This window comes from Salvia hispanica, chromosome 1 (genome assembly GCF_029641045.1).
Source record: "Salvia hispanica isolate PSC_SH4W2 chromosome 1, Shi_PSC_v1, whole genome shotgun sequence".
NCBI classification, from domain to species: Eukaryota; Viridiplantae; Streptophyta; class Magnoliopsida; order Lamiales; family Lamiaceae; genus Salvia; species Salvia hispanica.
In genome coordinates this window covers 22,140,200-22,154,394 of record NC_142692.1, presented here as the reverse complement: position 1 = coordinate 22,154,394, position 14,195 = coordinate 22,140,200, and positions in this window count along the sequence as shown.

Genomic DNA, 14,195 nt, shown 5'->3' with positions numbered 1-14,195 from the left:
CTCTCTCTAAAAAATGAATCCCAACGGTTGGCCAAACGCGTCAAATCCCAATGGAACACCCATGTTCCTCGGTGGTCACCAGCATTCCAACAAACCCATGAACCCATGAATTCCACCTTATATTTCATTAATTTATCATACTTACATTTTATTATAAAATTAATATATAAATTTTGTACTCACATTTCCCTAATTCTTTTTATTACTAATTTTTCCACTGCATTGTTTAAAACCTGAAAATCAAATGGTGTCAAGGACGGAGGAAGGACTTGTTAATATTATTGGTTAAGCGAATGGATGCTTCTCTTAATAAGCGTATGGGCCATATCCAGCCCATTACAATATTTACATGGAAGGCGCCATTCTTAATACACTATACTATACATCTCTTTTATAATCTCCGCCATTCTTAATACACTATACTATACATCTCTTTTATAATCTCCGTCATTCTTAATACACTATACTATACATCTCTTTTATAATCTCCGTACTAAAAAGAAATAATTTTATTATTATAGAACAAATACACTAGTATAATATTCTTCTGTTTTTTAGTAATAATTTTATTATTATAGAACAAATACACTAGTATAATATTCTTCTCTTTTATAATTTTATTATCACGGAATGGAGGGGAGTACTAGTTTGAAATATAATAGGAAGTCGGTTTATACTTGATTTTAGAATTGTAAACTTATTTTTCCCATCCCTTTCTATAAACTATTATATATATATTTTCTCTGTCACGTTAAAAATAAAGCGTTTTTCTTTTCGAACTCTCTCATTAAAAATGAAATATTTTTTTAAAATGAAAAACATCTCTACTTTTTCATCTCTTATTTTATCCCGATCTCCTTATTAATTCACAAAATAACATTATATAAAATCTCATGATAAAAATCAAATGTATCATTTCTAATAAAATAGAGGGAGTATTTATTTATTTTAGTAGGTAGGAGCTCTCCCATGTCACTAATTAGTTGGACTAAAAGATATACTCCATCCGTTCTGAAAATTTGTCACTTATATCCATTTTTATCCGTCCCTAAAAATTTGTCACTTTTCACTTTTACTATTTTTGGTAGTGGACCTCACATTCCACTAACTCATTCACATTCACTTTTATTATAAAACCAATATATAAAAGTAGGACCTACATACCCCTAATTTTTTCAACTCACTTTTGATTACATTTCTTAAAACATATGTCGGATCAAATGGTGACAAATAATAAGGGACGGAGGAAGTACATAGACACGTATAAATATAATCTGATACTACTATACACTACAAAAAACTTGTTTTTTAAAGACACAAAAATATAACTCCCTCCGTCCATAAAAGATAGGACAATTGGTGTATGACACGGGTTTTAACGTAGAATTTGTAAAGTAACAGAGAAGGGAAAAAAGTAAGAGAGAAGTAGTGTTAGTGGAATGATGTGTAAAGTTATTATTTTGTTGAAAAACTTTCCATAAATGATGTGTTGTGTTTTTTGTGGACGGCCAAAAATGGTAAATGTGCCCTATTTTTTGTGGACGAAGGGAGTACTAGGGGTGTCGAAACGGGTAGCAGGTATTGGGAAACCCTCAACCCGACCCGCTACCCGTCGGGTTATGGGTACCCGCTACCCGATGACAATGGGAAACAGGGCAGGATCGGATAGTTTGTTTTAAATTTTTGTGGGTATGGGTATACCCGCTACCCGCTCGGGTATACCTGTTAAACCCGATAATACCCGTTATTTATAGGGGTTTCAAATATTTTATTTTAGTTAATTAGTTTCAAATCCATATATACTCCCCGATGATACACTTTATTTCCAATTATTTATCCGCTACCAAATGAAGGATTGCAAGATTGGTGAAAGTGGAACTTTTATTAGTTTAGTGTCTTTATATTAAAGATTTAAAGTATATAGACTTTTAGTTGAAGTTATGTATATTTAGACTTTTGATGAAAGTGAATTAATTTTTATTTTATATTAGACTTTTGAATGGTGATTTAATTTTAGACATGTTTGATGTTTATATCATAGTTGCTTATTTGAATTTTGGATTTGCATTATATTTCATACATAGTCATATTATATTTAAGAGATGAGAAATCATCATATTTGTGCATAGTTAATAGTTGGAAATTATGCAAATACAACAAAGTAAAAAAAATATAAATCTAAAATCGTAGTTTAGCAACTAGCAACAATCTCAAAATTCATTCTATAATTTCAAACATGTACGAAAAAAAAATATTGTATTAGATGACTAGCATTGATGATAAGCGAAAACTAAAAGCATAATACCGTTGAATAATATAATACACAATTCAAATTATGTGTGCGGATTTGGGTACCCGCAACTGCGGGTTTGGGATACCCGATGCGGGTATGGAATTACCCGTTTAACTATACGGGTCGGGATTGGGTAGTATAATATTTAAGTTTTCGGGTACGGGTACCCGCAAAATCGGGTTTGGGTACCCGCGGGTACCCGTTTCGACACCCCTATGGAGTACGTTAGAATTTTTTTTAAAATAACAACAATTTAGGATGCAAAAGATAGCGATCTTAAATGAAGGAAAAATTTGCTTAATCTTTTACTTTTTCAGTATGCTTCCATTTGCGTCCTCTAATATTGTCTGGGACATCAACAATAAAGACCTTTTTAAAATTGTTTGTGCTATATTTAAAAACATAAATTAGGTGTTTTAATTAAAAAATATTTTTAACGATTTCTTTAGTAGCGCTAATAATCATAAAAAAAGACAAAATTACTAATTCTAAATTAAGGTCCTGGACCGCGGTAATTATTTGTTAAATAAATCTACCAAACAATCATATCCCAAAAATTTAAAAATAAATTTGATACATATAGGATAGAGAAATCAAACGAAATGTCAAAATATAGGCTTAGTAGGCAAATTATATTCACTAGTGTCTGCTTCCTCATTCATTGTATTTGTACCATAACATTAGTAAACAAGAGAGAAAAATATCACTAATAAGACAGGGTATCTTGTCTTTTGTGAATGTTAATCAGTAATGATAAAAACATGTTGGAATGTATCTTTAATTATCAAATAACGACGCAAACCAATTCAACTTACATACGTATTATACCTTATCATTGATATGCAATTTCACCATTACCCCTCCTTTCTCATATCATTGTTCCCTCCATTTTTCGATAGGAGGTTGGCTGTCCATTTTAGTCCATCTCCTATTAAAAGTTTTGACTTTTTTTTTAAATAGTAGATTGGTAATACATTCTATTAACTTTATTTTATTTAAATTAATACGTATATAAAAATATGACATATTCCATTTTTATTTTCATACAATTTTTTCACGTTAATCGGATGCGGGCTAATCAGATTGTGATTTTATCGGGTTAAATATTCAACCCTAACCCTAAATATTCGGATTTTGGGGTAGCCTAGTGGTCAAATTAGGCTGCTACCAATTTAGTTAACATGCGGTTAATCCAATACATGTAAAATATTTAATTATGATAATTTTATGATATACTGTATATTTATGTCAAATATAATTAAATACCAATTTAAAATGTGTATAACTAAAATGAAAATTAATATATTTTGAGAAAATTTAAAGCATATTTAGAATTAGAATATTTACTATAGTTAATATGATATTTTATTTATTTATATATTATTATATCAATAAAAGTCTAACACATATGTATATTAAGTACTCCCTCCGTTTGCGAATAGGAGTCTCTTTTTCTATTTTCGTCCATCCGTGAATAGGAGTCCTAATTCATTTTTAACATAAATGTAATATTGTCGCACATTCCAATAACTCATTCAACTATCATTCCATTTAAAACTATTACTCTCTTTGTCTCATCCCAAGTGATGGACTGCTTTTCAGCACGTGTTTTGAGTAAAATGATACCCCTCCACCCCACAAAAATATACACTCTTTTCTTTTTAGTTTGTCCCACAAGAATATGCACTTTATAGTTTTGAAAAGTCTTTTCTCTTTAATGAGGTGGGACCCATTCTCCACTAATAAAACTTTGATTACTTTTTCTCTCTACATCTCTCTTACTTTACCAATTTTACATTAAAACCCGTGCCGAACTCAAAGTTCATATTCTTTGGGGACGAAGGGAGTAATAAATAGTTAAAGTGGAGATAAAGTTAAATAATTAATAGAATAATGTATATACGACTGTTTTCTATATTACTCTATCTCTTACTTTCATTTCTCTTCACTTTAACTATTTATTATCATCTTCCCAAGACAGCAGCCAAAAAGAAATTAATCACTTGAGCTAGGACGGAAGGAGTATATACAAGTGAGACTCATATTTCATTAACTTTTTTCAACTCACTTTCTTAATAATTCATAAAACTCGTGCCGCTAAAAAATAGGACTCCTAATAGCGGACATAGGGAGTATAAAATTGAATTTTTGTTGTGTATATTTATGTATATTATAAAATTAATTAATGATACGTCGAATTATGTGTCATGAATAAATAATACTCCTATATAATAGTTGTATCTAACCTACCCAGCCAACCCATCAAATTTTAGGTCTGGCTCTATCAAGTTGTGTGCTAATTGGATTATTATTTTATTGAATTGAATCCAATCTTAATTAATGTAATAACATCCACGATCAAAACTCTTTAGGCCATCCGCATCCCTGTCTCTTAACCGTCTCATCTTTTCACTATTCATGGGCCCCAGTATACTTTTCACCCCATCTCTTAACTAAGAGATAACACATGCATTCATCCATCTCTTAACCATCTCATCCCTTAACTATTCATTCAATTTCATTTTTTATTTTTAATTCCAACAAATTCAATTAATAAAAACACACTTCATTAAATAAAATAAAAATAAAAATTTAAAGGCCTGAAAAATTAAAAAATACATAATTACAAATTACAAAAAAAAAAATTCGAATTTTTTTTAAAAATAAATAAATTTATGACGTCATAATTCCGACGCCCACTCGCGGACCGGCGAGTGGGCGTCACGCCATCCGCCAGCGCGCGCGCGTGGCTCGCCAGCTCGAGGCCGGCCTCTTCCTCGCGCGAAACGCGATGAGATGGCTCGTCTTGTAAAGACGAGACGCATCCCGCATCGCCGTCTCGATGCGGTCTCGTCTCTCCGAGACGAGATAGAGCCCGCATCAAGACGCGATGCGGATGCCCTTAGCCCTCATATATTCCTATTTATGGTCATTTTAACTTTAGTTTATGCAATAACATCCACCATCAAAACTTTTTAGCCCTCAGATTTTCGTTCTCTTGCATTACTTATGAATTTTACATTTAATTTTTCATCCATAATTTAAAGCGTAAAAGTTTTCTATTCTTATTACTTGGGCTCTAATTTTTAGTGTTAAAATTTTTTTATATCATATATTTTACAATTGTTTAGATAAAAATTTTGTGTTAAAAAGAAAGGTCTTATGTGTAACATGGGACGGAAGTATATTGTATTTTTATAAAATAGAAGGAGTGATATTTGAACATAAAAAGGACATTATCCAATCAACACTATTATTTTTAATGAATTGTTTATCCACGTGGCATTGTCGGGAATTTACAACTTGGCAGTTGGCACCATGTTTAGACAAGACATTCGATGCCTGTTGTTCAACCAATAACACAAATATGTGACAGGCTTTGCGTGGGCCTACATTTCCATTTAATGGGGTATACACCACCACGTACCACTAATTTTTCATTCCTCCCTCTGTTTTTAACTATTCCCTCCCTCCTATTTTAGACGGTCACTTTTCTTTTTACCATAGATCTCACCTCTAATAAGAGCGAACTTAAAAAATAGTCCATGGACTATAGGTTTATCTCGTCTATAGTTTCTAGACTTTAAAAATATCGTTAATAGTCCCTGAACAAGGGTTTATCTCGAAATTGGTCATTTTGGCTTTTTCTGGTACGAAAATGCTATTTTTGGGGATTTTGAGGATTTTGGGCGATTTAGTCTTTTTACACTTTTAACATTTTAAATATGATATTATTTCAGTTATCTACTAAATTTGATATTATTTCAAAATTATCATTCTTCTTCCATTTTGTCATCCTTCACTTTGTTTTTTTATTTCAATATTATATTTAATTTTATAAAATCAAATTTTAAATTTTAATTTTTAAATATCAATAAAAATTTTAATTAAATTATTAATTCATGGACACTATAAATATTGATTAAAACTATTAATTTTTGTTATTTAATATAATATTCAGCTGAATTGAAGAAGTACACACAAAAAATATTAATCATGATGGAAAAATAAGAGCTATTCTATTTAGCCTTCGTTCGGTTGTTATAATTGCTTGTGATTGAATATTATGAAGTTGACTAAAAATTTGATCCTACTAAAATTTTTATATAGGAGTATTTTTGTTGAAAATTACTAGTAAATTTTGATTGTTTTCAAATTAATAAACAAAAATTATATTAGTCTTACATTAGATGCATATTTATTTAGAATAAATTGTGTTATATGATATATTTATGATTAAAGCTATTAAATATTGATTAAAACTAAGTCGTTGAATATTATACACTTTAAAATATTGATTATGACTATTAATTTTTTTTATTTAATAATTTTTTGTAATTAAAAAAATTTATTAATATTTAAAAATTAAATTTTAAAATTTTGTAAAATTAAATCTAATATTGAATTAAATAAACAAAGTGAAGGATGACAAAAGGGAAGAAGAATGATAATTTTGAAATAATATCAAATTTAGTAAATAACTGAAATAATATCATATTTAAAATGTTAAAAGTGTAAAAAGACCAAATTACCCAAACCCCCCCAAAACCCTCAAAAGGGCATTTTCGTACCAAAAAAACCAAAAGGACCAATTTCGAGATAAACCCTTAGTCCAGGGACTACTGGCGATATTTTCAAAGTCCAGGGACTATGGCCGAGATAAACCCATAGTCCAAGGACCATTTTTGTAGTTCACTCTTAAAATAATCACTTTTCAATTTGAGAAATAACCTTATCTCTCATCTCTCTTTATTAAAATATTTAACTATCTTTTTCCTTTCTACTTATTCCATTTAACAACACTATCTAAAATCTCGTATCATTCAAGAATATGGCTATCTTAAGTGGGACGGAGAGAGTAAAATATTTTTATCCGATACTGAATTTAATATGATATTATTTTATAATTAAAGTAAAAAAATTTAAAAACCAAAAAAATAGAAAAAAAATGTTGTTTTTATTTAAATAATGTGTCATTTAGAATGTGACATCCCAAAAAAAATAAAATATGTCATTTAAAGTGAGACGAAAATAGTATATGTTACTCAATAGTGAAATGTGAGCTGTACTTTTATATACTCCCTCTATCCTAAAAAAATAGACAAATTTGTATATAACACGAGTTTTAATCTGCAATTGTTAAAGAAACAGAGAGAGTGAAAAAGTAGTAGATTGTGGGATTCATTTATTAGTATTTAGTAGTGTGTAATTGGTTAAAAACTTTCTATATTTAAACTTGGTCTAATTTAAACAAGTATTTTGTTGAATAAATTATTATTTAATTTATAATTATTTGATCTATTTTCTAGTTATAATTAGTTATTCACTAGTATAATTCATACATGAAAACATACGTGAGAGACAGATCTAAATTTATTATAAATATCATACAAATATGTTTACTAATGTAAATAATTAGGAATTTTAGAATAAATCAAACATATAAATATCATTGATATTTGATTAAAAAATTTAAATGCAAAAGCAACATATATAAAGTAGTGACAAGAACAGAGGATGCTCGGAATCTGTATCCTAGGATTAAGCCTTGTGGGTATTCTCCTCCGCACCAAGTAACAAATCCACCACTTCTCTAGATCCAACCTAGTTGGATAATTCCTATTGCTAAAACATTTGCTTGTGAACTAAATGCGGCTGGAATTTCAAACATGATGTGGATGACCTAATACTCCCACCAGCTGAATCGTTCAGTTGCTTGTGATTAGCCAATTAGATAGATATTTAACCTCTGACCTTATATTAGGAACTGACATGTGATTATATTTTTATAGAATTAAATTTGATATTATTTAAATAAATATGTATCATTATTTTCTATTTGTTGATGAGTTAGTATATTATTTTATCTGATTGTAGAAAAACAAGTTGATGTAACTATTTAAAAAAATAAGCAAATGAAATAAAAAAATTTAATTGAAATAAAAAGGCAACTTGAATGAAAAGCTTTTAAAAAACTAAAGCATAAAACATAGATAAGCTATAGATAATGCAGGGATCAGATCATTCGGGATTCACTATTTGTTGGGACCTCTTTTCGGTTACAACGCTACTGAGATGGCTAATCTCAGAAGTTACAAGCCAAATACAAAAGATGGTTACAATAGGATAAAACCTAAATACAATCTAACTATCTATTACAGATTACAAGCACTAATCGGAACCCTAGCTGATCACAGATACTTGACCAGATCTGGAATCCAAGCTCACACTAATTAAGCATCCTGCACACTAAGTAAAAGAATCAGAGACACAAAGAATTGATCCCGAAGGATCTAATGTCAACCAGAAAGTAACAATAGGAAGAAGTAAGCAGATATATGACTCAGGTCACAACAACGACTACACCAGGCCAAGAACCTCCCCACACGCTTCAACCACAAGTCACACGATGAGAAACCGTCGAACACAGGGGTCTGAAACCCTAGTTTCACCAACCACCACTAGTCCATCCACCACGGCTCACAAACATCACAACTCTCACAAATCTCACAAGCTTCTCACTAGATCTCACACTCCAAACACCAAACCAAGTCTAATCTGAAACCCTAGGTCAGATTCAACTCCAAACTCTAGAGGAAACCAAGAGAGTAACCTAACTCAAGATCTTCACCGATAGATCTAACTAAAACATGGATTCATCGGAGGAGGCAGAAGATCGGAGGAGAAGATTGGCGGTAATCGCCTTTGGTGTAGAGAGAGAGTAGAGAGAAGCTAGAGGAAAACATCTACGGGAAGTGAGAGAGAGAGTAGAATAGAATGAGAATGAACCGAAGGGGCGGAGCAACTTAACTCACTCATCAAACAAAACCCTCAAACCAACGTCTGCAGATGGTGATCCGAGTGGTGAAGACACGTGGCGGCCATCCAGTGAAACAGGTAAGTAATGGGATGCAACTTTTGTAAGACAGACACAATTTTCTCTACCAGACTTTGCTTGAGGCATGTAAGGTACCCACAGGAAGCTCTTATGAAGTTGAAGACAAGGATATCATTATATGAGCATTTGGAAATTATTTTCCTAAGACGATTACTGATAAGGCTAATTTCATGCATCGGTTATGTGGTGAGAAAACACTTTATTTTGCTGGGTCTAACGCAATTTTTAAGCCAGGTGTGTGAAGGAGACGCTAGATCCAGGAAGAGCTGGAGACAATGGACTAGCAAAGGAAAATGAAGGAAAGTGAGCAGAACTGAAGGGAAAAGAATGGCTAGAAGAAGAAAGTCAATAGCTGAGGGCAACAAAGACTATTCATACCTCGCTGGACCCACTTCAACGCCTATAAATAAGGGAGCATGCAGCACACGCCATACATAGGATTTTTGGTCTTAGCTCACACACTCACACACACACTTGGAAAATGGGAATTCTGGGATAGTTTAGGGTTTCTAAGGGGTTCATCTTCGGCGAAAGTCAGTGTAACACCGTCCTCTCGGAGGGCGAAGAAACAATCTGCTTTTCATTCAGCTTTTCGTACTTTTATCCCGTCGAACTTCATTGTTTTGGAAGTCGATTTGGTTGTTGCTACTTATCGGTTATCTATGCATTTAGTTTTTGTCATGTTGGTGTTATCTTGTATTGATTTATGATTCTGGGTTTTTGTTTAAAGTTTTATTTCGGCAGTTGAATGTTGATCTCTGTTTTGGCTTGATCTGGGGAAGACGTTGTGGATCTGAATTGTTGTTGTTGATCGGTGGTTGTTTGTTGAATCTGAAGCTATGGATATACTTTGGTCGGAGTTTATGTCGGATGCTTGGATCCGGAGTGGATTTAGCATCCGAGGTTGGATCTGAACAGGGGAATTAAGTTGTGCATGGATTTCGAACTCTTTTGCTCTCTTTTCAATTTACTCCATCTAGTAGCCGTAGATCTGCTTAGTTTTTGTTCTTCGTTAAATTGCTTTAAATCCAGTCTGCTTCATTTCTGATTCACGTTCCATCTCTGTTTTTACTAAATTTTGATGAAAATCGATTGGAGAAGATGATGTTGCTATTAGTTAGTACTTTAGTTAGTTGTTTTCCAGCTTTTCATCCGTACTTTACCTTTTCAGCAAATGGTCCCCACCGTCAGTTTATTTCCCAGGTCTAGGTAATTTAGAAATAGTTTCTTAGATCTAGTGATTGTCTCATTTTCCAGTTTACATGCATGATCTTTGTTCTGCCTAGATCTAGTTGTTAGCGTAGCAGATTTCACTCAAGTTAGTTTAATTTCCTCAACCCAAAAATGCGTGGCAGCAGCCAACCCAAAAATAGTCCCGAATCCTTGAGCATGCTTAATTACGCATTTATCTCTGTGGGATCGATCCCTACTTCCCTGTGCTAATTTTAGTATAAGTGGTTGAGGGTTTTTGAAACGATATTCTGTGTGTCCGACGACCGAGATCTTCCAACGATCCGTGAGTTCCTAGACCTTGTGATCTAGTGGATTCTCTGGACCTAGGAGACTTGTTATTCCTTTCTGTGCACACAATATTAACACACATACACGAGAGTACGGGCTTCAAATGGCGCTGTTGCCGGGGATGGATGGCGTTAATTGTTTATGCGTTTGAGGATTTGGTGTAAATAGTTTAATTTCTGTTATTTTTTTTTCTTGACAGTTTATGAACACGGGCTTCCATTCTGGAAGTTGGGCTAGTTCATCTGGGTCAGGAAACGCCCGATACAAGTGGCAAGTCAAGGAGTCTACGTCCACCGTCACTACCAGATCAGGGTTAAGGACAGTAGACCCGTTTCCGTTCGAATCAGAAAGTGAGAAGGAGTGGAACTCGTCAGGAGAAGAGGACCCGAAGTCGTCCACAGAAGCAGAGCATTCCGAGACTGAGGAAGAGGAAGACGTGAATATGGCACATTTAGTGGATCCCGATCCGAAGATAGGATCACTCACCGCGCATCTAGACGGTGAGCCCGCCCATGCCATAGTCTCAAACTCGCGCCGGAGGTCTATCGATATTAAGACAAATTTGCTCGGGGTTTTGCCCACATTCTCTGGACGAAGGAACGAATGTCCTTACGAATTCCTAAACGAGTTTAGTAAGCTTTGCAGCATTCAAAAGAGGCCCAACGAGGCGACTGAGGAGGACTATCGCTTGCGTGCAGTCCCGTTTGCCCTCGAGGGGTAGGCTAATACTTGACTGTTGAGGCTCCCACCAGACTCGATCAACACATGGAAGGACTTCAAGCTGGAGTTCTTAGATTATTTTTTCTCGTCCAACAAGACAAACGCCTTGAAGAAGGTGATCCAGGAGTGCAAGCAAGAATATGATGAGTCTCTGAGCTCTTATTGGTCCCGGTTCAAGGGACTGTTGGATGCTTGTCCAAACCACAGGATGATCGAGGCAGAGACCAACTATCTGTTTTACGAAGGTGCAAACCCTGAATCGAAAGACTTGATGAATTCCTCGAGCGGGGGAAATTTTACCAAGAATAAAGCAAGTGAAGCCAGAGAAACTTTGGGGAGATTGATCGAGGCGAAGAAGGCCTATCATAACCCGCAGAGCATTTTGAGAAGTGGATCAGCCAATGTAGCAACAGAGCAAGATGACAAGAAGGTGGAAGACAGGATAGACAAATTGGAGAAAGCACTGCTGAATGCAATTGAAAAGTACAACCCTCATGCTCCATCAGAAAATTAGAAACCCCCTGGTCCGGAGGAAAGACAACTTCAGCCTTATTATGGTCAACCTTGTGAAGGGGAATGCCAAGCCCAGGCAAATTCAATGGGAAGTTAGAATCCGGATGGAAGTTGGAATCAAGGGAGACAAAGGGAGGCCCCATGGAGAACTCACCCCAATTTTAGATGGACTGACAATGATCAAAGTCAGCTGCCCCCACTGCAGCTCACAAATTATGCACACCCTTGAGAGAGGCAGTCCAACTGGTCAGGGAAAAATCAAGAGGGGCAACTGCAATTGGGGTACAGGAATCAGGATCATACTAATTGGGGAAACAAGAATCAGAACAATCCAGGGAACTCCTATGTGCCACCTCACCAGAGGAATAACCAAGGGAACTATCAGAATTCCCAACCACATACCCAAGGGAATCAAGGGTCTAGCAACCAGTACAATACCCACCAAGGAAATCAGGGGAACTATCGACAACCCCAAGGACAACACCAAGGTCAAGGATCAAATTTTAATCAATTCAACTCTAGGCCACAAAGGAGTCTGGATGACATGGTCCACGACCTAGTGAATTCACAGCAGTTCATGCAGAATAACTTGCATTCCAATAACGACGTGGTGCACAAATTGCAAGACGTTCAGTCGGAACACAAAGCTGCCATGGACATGATGGCAAAACAGCTATCTCAGATCGCGGTTTCTTTGAACGAGATGCGGGGAAATGAAGGAAAACTTCCTGCCACGGTCAAGCCACCTGACCGGGCAAACATTAGTCACATCACCTTGAGATCCGGAAGGGGTTATAAAGGGCCGACATTGGAGATCGACGAGGAAGTACGCACAAGTAAGTAAAGGGAAGGAGAGTCAGGTGTTTCAAGGAGATAGCCCTAGACCCAGAGAAGTTCCTGTTCAGGATGACCTCCAGAAAGGAGATTTAGGGGGATCTTTACCTCGAGCAGCTGATCCATTTTTCCTGGATCCAGAGCCTGAGTTAGTAAGTAAAGAAGGAAGTAGGTTAAGCGAGCGAAGCCGTTTCCATATCGAGGGGAAGCAAAGAAAAAGAAGGATGATACAGAGGACCTCATGGAGATTTTTAGCAAGCTGGAAATCAACCTGCCCTTCTTGCAAGCCCAGAAGATGCCCGCCTTTAGCAAGTTCATCAAGGAATTCATAGCAGGGAAGACCAAGCCGGACGGGAAGATTGTGATCGGGGAGAACGTGTCTGCTGTGATACAAAAGAGAAGGATGCCTTCGAAATGCACAGACCCAGGTATGTTCATATTACCCATTTCTCTAGGGGATATCAAAGTCGAGCATGCTATGTGTGATCTAGGGGCGTCTATAAATGTTTTACCGCTTTCAATCTACAAGAAACTGACAGGGGTTAGGATGGTCGCCACTAAGGTGGTAATCCAGTTAGCAGATAGAACTTGCATCTGTCCTGAAGGTGTGCTAGAAAATGTCATAGTTAAGGTGCATGATTTTCTATACCCTGCTGATTTCTATGTTATCAAAATGAACGATAATGAGTCTGCTGAGTCTAGTGGCGTGCTTCTAGGGAGACCATTCTTGCGCACTGCTAAGACCATTATCGATGTCTTCGATGGAACAATTTGCTTGGATTATAATTGGGAAAAATATACATTTAGCATAGATGAGGGAATGAAAAGACCATTGGATGTTGAGAATTTGTATGCTATAGATGTTATTAACCCTTTGGTCCAAGAATATCTTGAGACAGAATTGATACAGGAACAAATTAACAACTCGGAGTTGAGCCATTTAATCGATCAAGAAGTTGTAGGGTGGTGTGCAGCAATGAACACAACGGAATTGACAGACGAGGAACTCACAGAGGCCATCATGGAGTTTTGCAGAAATCCCGAGTCAGCTAGATTTAGGGGATCAGCTCACGTGGCTAGTCTGGAGAATTCTCCTGGGTCTGGGAAGGAAACATTACCTGATATTGCAGAAAAAAAATCCCTTGCCCCAGGAAACGAATAATGCAAGGAAGGAACTGAAGACACTCCCACCAGGCCTCAAGTATGTTTATTTGGAGGCATTCCCAGTAATAGTCAACAGTAACTTGACTGAGGAACAAGAGAAAGAACTGTTGGAAGTGATCAGGCGGAACAAGAAAGCAATAGGGTGGACCCTCTCTGATTTAGTAGGATTCAGTCCTGATCTCTGCATGCACCACATCCGTTTAGAAGAAGGTGCGAAGGCTCACCGAGACGCACAACGGAAACTGAATCCAA